Raw genomic sequence first — 11641 nt, forward strand, 5'->3', positions numbered from 1 at the left:
CATCATTGAGTCCAATCCAATATGCTTCGTTAAAAGTCTCTTCAAAAGTCTTGTATTATTTTGCCCAAAAATACCTGAAATATATAAAAGCACGAGTGTAGACTCCGAATACAAGATAATGTGAAATTAACTATAAAATATATAAGATATGCATGAAAATAACTTAAACTAAGATGCAACTAGACTCCTAAAATATGTATAAAATGGACGTTATCATAAGGCTGTATGCGTAAATAAACCCAGTCGCCAATCTGGAATGAGCGCTCTGTACGGTGAGAGTCAGCTAATTTCTATATACGATCTTGTGCTGCCACCATATTAGCTTTGAGGCAGGTCAAAGTGTGGTCACGACTGCGAAGGGAAACGTCGATGGCGTGGAAGACTGTGCTGCCCGGAACATAGGCGGAAATGGAGGGCGGTGGTCTGCTGTAAAGTGCATCAAAGGGGGTTATCTTGATAGAGGAGTGGTAAGTTGTATTATACCACCATTCTGCCCAAGGTAAACACGAAACCCATGATGACGGTTGATCTCCAGCGAAACAATAGAGATAGAATTCGAGGGTGCGATTGGTCACTTCAGTTTGGCCGTCGGACTGCGGGTGGTAGGCAAAGCTGCAGCAAAGCTTGGTCTGCTGTAGTGCAAAGAATGACTCCCAAAAAGCGCCAATAAAAATTGGATCGCGATCGCTTACGATTGTGCACGGGGGACCGTGTAGGCGGACAATCTCGCGAACAGACACATCAACTACTTTACTCGCGGTATAAGGATGAGCGAGTGGAATGAAGTGGGCGTACTTGGACAATCGGTCAACTACCACGAAAATCACCGTTTTATGATTGGATCGCGGTAATCCCTCGATAAAATCCATGGAGATATCGACCCAAACATCCTCAAGGATAGGCAAAGAGTTGAGCAGACCTGGTGGTGAAATCGCCTCTGCTTTATTGCGCTGACATGTCTCACAATGTGCCATAAATTGTTTGATGTCATTCTTCATGTCGGGCCAATAAAAACATGTTTGTTACCGCTTGTAGGTGCGCAAGAACCCGGAATGACCTGCAATTGGGCTGCCATGATACTCCTCTAGTAAGCGTGTGTTCCAAGGAGAATCCGGGGCGACAACAGAACGTCCCTTATATCGGAGAACGTCGTCCTGTAGGGTGAACAATGGTTTGGATGTGGGGTCGGCTAGGAGGCTAGTGATAATGGACTGCATAGCCGAATGGTTGCGACACTCCTTGGTGATTTCGGATAACCCGCCCATAATGGGCCCTGAAATAGCCGCAATCTCCGGTTGTGGCAAATGAGATAGGGCGTCGGCGGACTGGTTATTCTTTCCTGGTCGGAAGCATATCTCGTAATCGTAGCCCAGTAACTTCGAGACCCATTTCTGTTGTTCGGATGAGGACAGGCATTGGGCTTGGGAGTACTTCAAGGTGCAATGATCGGTGATAATTTTGAAGTGTCATCCTACAAGATATGGCCGCCATTTATGGACTGCGGCTATGACTGTGAGCATTTCCTTGTCGTGGATGGACAGATTGAGTTTGGTGCCGGACAAGGCCTTGATAAAATAGGCAATCGGTCTCCCGTTCTGCACTAACGTCGCACCAATTCCGAATCCTAAAGCATCGGTTTCGATAGAAAAATCAGCTGTGAAGTCGGGAAGTGCAAGAACCGGTGTTGTGGTTAGAGCTGTCTTGAGCTTTTCAAACGCGGCAGCAGCATCGGCGTTCCACGCAAAGGTGTCTTTCTTTAAGAGCTGCAACATGGTCTTCTTATGTCCCCATAGTCTTTAACGAACTTCCGGTAGTAACCGGTGAGTCCTAGGAACTCGCGAAGACCCTTCAAGTCGTAGGTGCTGGCCAAGAAGAAAGGGCAGCTATCTTTTCTGGATCGACGGACACCCCTGATGAATCAATGATGTGGCCCAAATAGGCAACGAACGGCTGGCAAAAGGCACATTTGGATGCCTTGACGAACAAGCGGTGTTGGCGGAGAGTCTGCAAAACCGTCGTCAGGTGTTGGGTATGATGTTTTTCGTCACGACTGTAAATGAGGGTGTCGTCAAAGAAGACCATAACGAACTTGCGTAGATGAGGACGAAATATGTCGTTCATTAGGCTTTGAAACGTGGATGGAGCGTTTGATATCCTGAAGGGCATGACAAAGAACTCGTAGTGGCCGTCGTGTGTGCGAAAGGCCGTTTTGGAGATATTGTCTTCGTGGACTCGAATTTGATGGTAACCAGCACGCAAATCGAGTTTCAAAAATATAGACGCTTGTTGTAGCTCGTCCAACAGTTAATCCACTACGGGAATCGTTAATCGGTCTTTGATGGTGATGGAGTTGAGGGCCCTGTAATCGACGTACATTCGCAAGGAGCCGTCTTTCTTATTGACCATCAGAACCGGGGAGGAGAACGGACTGTGGCTGGGGCGGATGAACCCGGTTGCTTGTAGTTCCTGTGATGTAGGGAAATCCCTACAAGGCTCGGATCTAGAGTTCAAACCTTTCAAACATCAAGAACAAGTGTTCTAGATGTTATCCTAGCTTGGAAACAAGCTTGGATGCAAAATAGAGATAGAAGTGAGATGAAAGCAAATGGGATAAGTTCTTGAGTGATCCTTATTCACTCTTGCAAGCACCTTGGACTTAACCTCAACACAATGCAAGCCAACAAGAAACAAACAAGCTATAACACAACACAACTAGGGGATATACCACCTAGAGCACCATGAGTTTCCCTAATCAAGTTCATACAATAACAATCACACAAACAAGATATAATTGGGCAAGAGATAATGGTTGTTTTCAGTTGTTCAACCAACAAACTAAGGTGGCCTCCAAATGATAGGAAGGAGTCTATGCTCAACTTACAACTTGTGTGTTTTTAATCAATTCAAAGGCCCCTAAAAATGAGCTATCTCTTGGCTTTTATACCAAGTGAGAGCCGGCCCTTTGAACCTCATAAAGTTCACTTACTTAAGACCAAAATACCCTAAGAAATGTTTCATAACAAACATAAGGAAGCTTGTGCAAATTGCACTTGAAAGTGACATAGCCGGCTAGAGGGCCTATCCGGGTATGTCCTAAAGTTAGCTCTTTGTAGCTTGACTTGGTCCAGAAATGACCAAGTGTTATTCATGGAATTTGTGGAGGAGAGATACCTCTTTGACATATCAAAAGGGTAGAGGCAATGGGCTTCATCTCCTGGTCCATATTGAGAGCTAAAGTGGCATGTATAACTTGATCTTTGATCCTCTTAGCCATGGCTCTTGTGATTGCTCTTTGAGGAGTTGATGATAGGGATGCTCCTGCATCATTCCCTCCTTCTTTTTAAGGGCCTGACCTCAGGCCATCTTCATGATTGATGATTGGAGCCTCTTCTTCTTGTTCTTCCCCTTCACTAGCTTCTTCATCAACACTCTTGAAAAGAGTAAGGTCTCCAATGTTGAAAGTGGGATTGACTCCATACTCTTCTGGAAGGTCAATGACATAAGCATTGTCACCAATCACTCTTAGCACTTGGAATGGTCCATCCCCTCTTGGTGAGAGCTTGGAAGTCCTTAAGTTGGGAAATCTGTCCTTCCTTAGGTGCACCCACACTAGATCTCCTTCTTTGAGTATGACCTTCCTCCTATGCTTGTTCTTTGCCTCAGCTACACTTGTGGCTAAGCTCTCCAACCTCTCTCTGGTCCTTTCATGTAGCTCCTTGATGAGTTTAACCTGGTTCCCTGCACTATAATCACACTTCTCTTTGCTAGGCAAAGGAATAAGATCAAAGGGGGTTAGAGGGTTAGTACCATACACACACATAAAAGGACTTACCTTGGTGCTTGAGTGTGTGGCCCTATTGTAGGAAAACTCAACATGTGGTAGAATGTCTTCCCATGCTTTAAGGTTAATCTTAATCAAGGATCTAAGCATGGTCCCTAAAGTCCTATTAGTCACTTCAGTTTGTCCATCAGTTTGGGGGTGACTAGATGTAGAAAATAAGAGCTTGGTTCCTATCTTTCCCCATAATGTTCTCCAAAAATGACTAAGGAACTTAGGATCCCTATCACTCACTATGGTCCTAGGTAGGCCATGTAGTCTAACAACCTCACTAAAGAATAAGTTGGCTACACTAGTTGCATCTTCAGTTTTATGACAAGGTATAAAGTGAGCCATCTTACTAAACCTATCCACCACCACAAAAATAGAATCTCTGCCCTTCCTAGTCCTAGGTAACCCTACAATGAAGTCCATACTAATATCTAACCAGGGGGCACTAGGGATAGGTAGTGGTGAATACAAACCTTGAGGTTTCACTTTGGATTTGGCCTTAAGGCACTCAATGCATCTCTTAAGCATATGTTCTATGTCTTTGAGCATGTGAGGCCAAAAGAAATGGGAACTCAGTATAGCATGGGTCTTGTCCCTACCAAAATGTCCCATTAAACCTCCTTTGTGAGATTCCTCCACAAGAAGAAGTCTAAGAGAACACTTAGGTATGCACACCCTATCAACCTTGAATAGAAATCCTTCAAACAAGTAAAACTTGCCTAAGGGTCCCTTTTCAAGGCAATGAACATATATATCACAAAAATCAGAATCATTACTATAAAGCTCTTTGATGTAGGTGAATCCTAACACCTTTGAATCAAGGGTGGTTAGCAAGGTATGCCTCCTAGAGAGTGCATCTGCCACTACATTGTCTTTCCCTTTCTTATACTTGATAATATAAGGGAAAGTCTCAATGAACTCCATCCACCTACCATGTCTCCTATCAAGCTTGTCTTGGCTTCTAAAATGCTTTAGTGACTCATGGTCAGTATGCAAGACAAACTCATTAGGCCACAAGTAGTGTTGCCAAGTTTTCAACACCCTAAACAAAGCATACAACTCTTTATCATATGTAGAGTAATTTAGAGTTGCAACTTTGAGTTTTTCACTAAAGAAGGCAATAGGTTTACCTCCTTGCATTAGCACACCTCCAATTCCCACTCCAGAAGCATCACATTCCACTTCAAAAGGCCTTGTGAAATCTGGAAGCACTAGTAGGGGTGCCTCGGTTAGCCTTGCCTTAAGCTCTTGGAATGCCTCTTCTTGGCTGGTTCCCCATTGGAAAACAATGTTCTTCTTTGTAAGCTCAGTAAGGGGTGAAGCAATGGTGCTAAAATCCTTGACAAATCTTCTATAGAAGCTAGCAAGCCCTTGGAAACTTCTCACTTGTGTTGCACTAGTTGGAGTTGGCCATTCTTGTATTGCCTTAATCTTCTCTTTGTGAACCTCCAAACCCTTGGAACTCACTACAAAACCTAAGAATGAAACAGAATCTGAGTAGAAATCACATTTCTTAAGGTTAGCATACAAAGAAACTTGCTTGAGTTTGGATAGTACTTCCCTTAAATGAATGGCATGCTCATGGAGTGACTTTGAGTAGATAAGAATGTCATCAAAGTAAACCACCACAAACTTCCCAATGAAGCTTCTTAGGACATGATTCATCAACCTCATGAAGGTTGAAGGAGCATTGGTAAGACCAAATGGCATGACAAGCCACTCATACAACCCAAACTTAGTTTTGAAGGCAGTTTTCCATTCATCACCTTCTCTCATTCTGATTTGATGGTACCCACTCTTGAGATCAATTTTTGAGAAGCAAGATGCTCCATGGAGCTCATCTAACATGTCATATAACCTTGGAATTGGATGCCTATACTTGATGGTGATGTTGTTGATGGCTCTACAATCCACACACATCCTTAGTGTGCCTTCCTTCTTAGGCACCAACAAAACTGGCACGGCACAAGGGGACATGCTTTCCCTTATGTACCCTTTCTCTAACAACTCATGGACTTGAGTTTCCACCTCTTTACTTTCCATAGGATTCATTTTGTAGGCTGGCCTATTAGGAAGTACCTGCCCTGGAATGAAATCAATTTGATGTTCAATACCTCTTAGTGGTGGAAGTCCATTGGGTAGCTCTTGTGGAAACACCTCATGGAACTCATCTAGAACTTCTTGGATGGCCTTAGGCAATGTGTGGCTGGGTGCTTCTGATGTTAAGGTGTGATTCTTGACCAAGCTCATTAGCATAGCATCCTTGGGCAGAAACTCATCCCTTGGAACTTCCTTGAACACTAGCATGGAGTATTGGCCTTGGAACTTGGAGATGTGCAAGACCAGAGGCTTGTCCTTGGTCTTAAGCCTCTCTTTTGGTACCATCTTGCCCTTATCCTTGGTTCTCTTAGCCTCAGCTGCTTCCACAATTTGAAAAGGAGTCATAGGTTTCAAGGTAATCAACTTGCCATTAACCATGAAAGAGTACTTGTTAGAAAAACCATCATGTGTAACTCTATTATCATATTGCCATGGTCTTCCTAAGAGTAAATGACAAGCTTGCATGGGTAATACATCACAAAGTATAGTGTCCACATATGAGCCTAGCTTAAAGGTCACATTACATTGCTTGTGAACTTTGAGTTCTCCACAATCATTCATCCAATGTAGTTTGTAAGGTTTAGGATGCAATATGGATGGCAAGTCTAACTTTTCTATCAATTCCCTACTAGCTATATTGCAACAACTACCTCCATCAATAATCACATCACAAACCTTGTCTTTTATCATGCATCTACTATGGAAAATGTTCTCCCTTTGGTTATCTTCAACCAATTCAGTTTGGACACTTAGAACTCTTCTACAAACTAGCACTTCACATGTTCATACCCTATCTCCTCTGATTCTTCTCCTAAGTCCACATCTAGGTCATTACTAGGTTCATTATCTTCATGCTCACTTTCTGATTCATATTGTCCCATAGCATTAATAAACATAACTCTCTTGTTAGGACAATCTCTCATGAAATGGCCTTTACCCTTGCATTTAAAGCACTCTAAACTACTAGATCTAGGGTAAGGAGTATTAGACACATTAGGGGGTTTAGGAGTACTCCCTGAGTTGCCCATGGCTTGGCCTTGGGGCTTAGGTGGATCCCTTTGTGGATAGGTTCCCTTGGGTGCTTGAGTAGGGGTGGTGCTTGTCTTGTTAGCCCATGGGGTGCTTGATCCCATTGGCCTAGAAGTGGGCCTTGTTGTTTGCACCATCCTAGCCTTCATCTTCCTTTCAACCTTGATAGCATTATGAAATAATTGTTCACTAGTTTCATAAGGATACATGTCTACCTCATTGGAGATGGAAGGGTTCAACACCCTTAGAAACCTTGCATTGGTGGCCATTGGGTCTTCTCTGATGTTGGCCTTGATCATGGCCATATGCATTGCATTATATACCTCCTCCACACTCTGACTTCCTTGCCTCAAGGTCTCTAACTTGTGCCTTAGCTCCCTTGCATGGTGCTCAGGTACAAATCTTCTTCTCATGACCCTCTTCATGTCATCCCAATTCTGGATGGGAGGCTCTTATCTTTCTCTTCTCTCCTGGACCAAGTTGTCCCACCACAACATAGCATAGTCTTGGAATTCAAGGATAGCAAGTTGTACCTTCTTTTCTTCATTGAAGTTGTGGCATGACCAGATTTGGTCCATCTTTCTTTCCCATGCCATGTAGGTGTCCGGGTCACACTTGCCTTCAAATGGTGGAATCTTCACCTTGATCTTGCCAATTCCATCCTCTTCTCTTGGCCTAGGCACTTGCTCAAACCCTTGATCATGTCTTGGTTGCCTTGGAGCTGGTTCTACATGGTGTACTGGGGCATGTCTAGGAGCTTGCTCAAAAGGTTGCTCATGTCAAAGTTCCCTAGGAACATACGCATAAGGGTGCTCATTCCTTTGGAACCTTACCCTCCTCCCTCTATCTCCTCTTCCTCCAAATCTCATATACCTATCACCCTAAAACTCATCAACAAATTCATCACTATATCTATTCACATTAGGAGAATCAAAGTTAGGAAACTCCCTTGAGTATTGCATAGGTGATGGTCTTGTCAAGGGTGAGACATGTTCTCTAGTTGGTATCCTAATAGGCTCAGGTCTGTTTATGGGTGAGATGGAGCCTATCCTCACATCTTGTCTAGGAATAGGAGCATGGGAGTGTGCATGAGAAGGTTCCCCTGGTTCATATTGGTTCCTTAAGATCCTAGGAGAACTCCTTGGTGATTTATGTTTTGACTCCAATGTTGCCATTCTACTAGAGAGCTCTTGGTGATTTCTAGCTATGGTGTCATTAAGGGTCCTTATGAGTGAGGCTAGGTCTGGTTGAGGGTTGGTGATACTTTGCTCTGAGTTGATCAAAGGGTTCACCTCCTCTTGTTGAGAATTATGGGGTGAGCTAGACATTGTCACACAAACAACAAGCAAAGATGTTAAGTTAGAGTAATAACTTGTGTTTGATTTGTGTCTTCCCTCACACTCAAAGATAATCTCACAATCTCTGCTCAATATAGTACCTTATAAGTGTGAAATGATTTGAGTGAAGCTAGATTAAGTACACTTAATGATGCCAAAGAAACAAGAGTTATAGCATGCATTTTTAGGTACTTAGGCAAAAACAGAATTGTTTTAGTGTGTTTAGCTCAAGAGGGGCGAAGGACTATTACCTTAGTTTTAGGTGAACAAGAAGCCCTTGGAGTCCCTTTGTAATTGCCTTCAAAAGTTCCTTGGAAAAGGCTGATGATTGTGTTTAGGAAAAGAAGTTAAGTGAACCACCTTGGTCACGTTCTAAAAGGTGGGGTATGGCTTAAGTTGTGAAGGGCACTTGGCAATCCCTTCTCTCCGTCTTCTCTGAGTATTATGACCACTTGGTCACGTTCCAAATGTTGCACTTGGAGTACACAACAAAAGGTACAAGGTTCAATGTTGAATAGGCAAGCTAGCACGTTACCGGGTACAAAAGTGTGTTGTCAAGCAACTTTGGGTGTGTTTTTCAAGAGGTCAATGGGCTGCAATGGATGTGACTTTTCTTGAGCCTTGTAGTGGAGGTTTTTCTAGGTAGAGGGCTCAGGTCAAATCCAAAAAGGCACGGCTCAATGAGGCTGCAATGCCTTGGGAAAATGCTAGGTCAACACTTTTGGAAAGGAGAAGTGACACTTTACCGCTTTGGGAAAGGTTTTGGCTTTAGTATTTTGGACAATCTACTCGTGCCCTTGGTCTGATTTTTGTTTCCCTCCACAGATCAAATGTTGTTCTTCATGGGGCACATGAGTGTTCTTCGTTTGGTTGTGTTTGGATTGATGGGTGAAGCTCCAAAGTTGGGTTCTTGACCACTTTTGTGTGTGAATCAAGCACCCGGTTTTCTGCCTCTGGAGTGATTTTCTTTGCCTTGGTCAGAACGATCTACTCGGTGGATTTGGGTGATTTTTGTTGCTGTAGAAAGATCAAGACCTGTACTTTACACTTGGTTCAGATTGTTCTTGAAGATGGCTGCGTTTGGTAGGGCTAAAAAGGTCTGGCTTTTGGTATCTTGCTCGGCGCTGGTTCCCGGAACAAGACACAGATTTGGGTGTAAGGGTAGGTTTTCCTTGGAACTTCCGAAGCCAAACTTAGGGAATTCCTTAGGCAACTTCCTCACCTTCAACCTTGGTTTTAGTCCTGCAAAAAGTTCAAGAATTCATCTTGGTTAGACCAAAGAAAGAAGGTAAAGAAAAGGCTAGCTTTTGTGGGTTTTCACAATGTTTTTGTCAAGTGTTCTTGCAAGAACTTGCAAGGCACTTGGTTTTGGGTTTTCTAAGGTGAACAAAGGATGAACTCACTGAGCTCTGATACCACTTGATGTAGGGAAATCCCTACAAGGCTCGGATCTAGAGTTAAAACCTTTCAAACATCAAGAACAAGTGTTCTAGATGTTATCCTAGCTTGGAAACAAGCTTGGATGCAAAATAGAGATAGAAGTGAGATGAAAGCAAATGGGATAAGTTCTTGAGTGATCCTTATTCACTCTTGCAAGCACCTTGGACTTAACCTCAACACAATGCAAGCCAACAAGAAACAAACAAGCTATAACACAACACAACTAGGGGATATACCACCTAGAGCACCATGAGTTTCCCTAATCAAGTTCATACAATAACAATCACACAAACAAGATATAATTGGGCAAGAGATAATGGTTGTTTTCAGTTTTTCAACCAACAAACCAAGGTGGCCTCCAAATGATAGGAAGGAGTCTATGCTCAACTTACAACTTGTGTGTTTTTAATCAAATCAAAGGCCCCTAAAAATGAGCTATCTCTTGGCTTTTATACCAAGTGAGAGCCGGCCCTTTGAACCTCATAAAGTTCACTTACTTAAGACCAAAATACCCTAAGAAATGTTTCATAACAAACATAAGGAAGCTTGTGCAAATTGCACTTGAAAGTGACATAGCCGGCTAGAGGGCCTATCCGGGTATGTCCTAAAGTTAGCTCTTTTTAGCTTGACTTGGTCCAGAAATGACCAAGTGTTCTTCATGGAATTTGTGGAGGAGAGATACCTCTTTGACATATCAAAAGGGTAGAGGCAATGGGCTTCATCTCCTGGTCCATATTGAGAGCTAAAGTGGCATGTATAACTTGATCTTTGATCCTCTTAGCCATGGCTCTTGTGATTGCTCTTTGAGGAGTTGATGATAGGGATGCTCCTGCATCATCCTGCACCACTTTCTATATTTCAGCTTTCTAGAGGTGGGGATATCTTTAGGGGCGTACGCTTACTGGGGAGGATCCGGGTAGGAGGGGTATGTGGTGGTCGTGAGAGCGTTGCGGTGGCAGGAAGGAGGGAATGTTGAACACGTCACGGTATTAGAAAAGTATCTGTTGAATGGATTTCGGGCGGGGTCGCAAGTAGAATTCGTCGTTCGTGCCGTCGGGAACCTGAGGTTCGACAGCAGGTAATAGCACCTGGCCCTCCGCTTTGATAGCCTGGGACATAGAGGGGCCGTCGATGACTTTGACTAGGGGTGACCTGTCGCCGATAATGGTGTGGACGACACCTTGTTGAGTAAACTGCATCACTAATTTAGAGAAATCAAACATTACACGGCATAGCGTGCGAAGCCCTTGAGTGCCAAGAACGATGTCGCGGCCGCGAACATCCAGGAGGAGGAAGTCCGTTGTGAAAGCGAATCCCTGGAGTTAGATTTGTACATGCGAGCATACCACTTTCGTTGGAAGGAATTCCCCGTCCGCCACCATCACCTTGAGGCCGGAATGTTGTGTGATGGATAAGCCGCAGGCACACGCAGCACGTGGGTTAATGAAATTGTTGGTGGATCCGGAGTCGATTAGAACTGACAAAGCTGCTTTTTTATTTGAGCAAACACGCGCATTGTGGTGCAACCTGTGGAACCAGTGAGAGCATGGAGGGAGATGTGGAGGCTATCGTCGTTGATGCTAGACCCTTCTGAGCCGTCCAGATCTGCGGAATAACCATCCATCAAGAGGAGTTGCGGTGTGGCGCAGCGGTGGCCTGGCTTGTAGGTCTCGTCGCAGTTAATGTAGAGCCCGTTCTCGCGGCGCTTTTGCTGTTTGGCCCAGGTTAGGCGTTTAACGCCCGTTGGTAGTGTCGTGTTCCCGGGATTGGGACGGAATTGAAAGTCGGGGCGCGCGAGGTTGGACGACTGGTGCTTGATGAAGCTGCGAAGGCCTTTGATGCAGTAAAAGCGTCATCTTGGCAGAGTGCTAGTTCAAAAGCATGGGACAGACTGGTGGGGCAGTGA

At 44.0% G+C, this 11641-nt stretch overlaps 1 pseudogene; it reads right to left on the bottom strand.

Moving 5' to 3' along the window:
* Positions 1–3340: 3340 nt before the first annotated feature.
* LOC141252144 (uncharacterized) lies at positions 3341–7383 on the bottom strand (annotated as a pseudogene).
* Between the last annotated feature and the right edge of the window lie 4258 nt (positions 7384–11641).

This window comes from Phyllobates terribilis, unplaced genomic scaffold, assembly GCF_046119375.1.
Source record: "Phyllobates terribilis strain yellow unplaced genomic scaffold, ASM4611937v1 Scaffold_8283__1_contigs__length_31309, whole genome shotgun sequence".
Classification (NCBI taxonomy): domain Eukaryota; kingdom Metazoa; phylum Chordata; class Amphibia; order Anura; family Dendrobatidae; genus Phyllobates; species Phyllobates terribilis.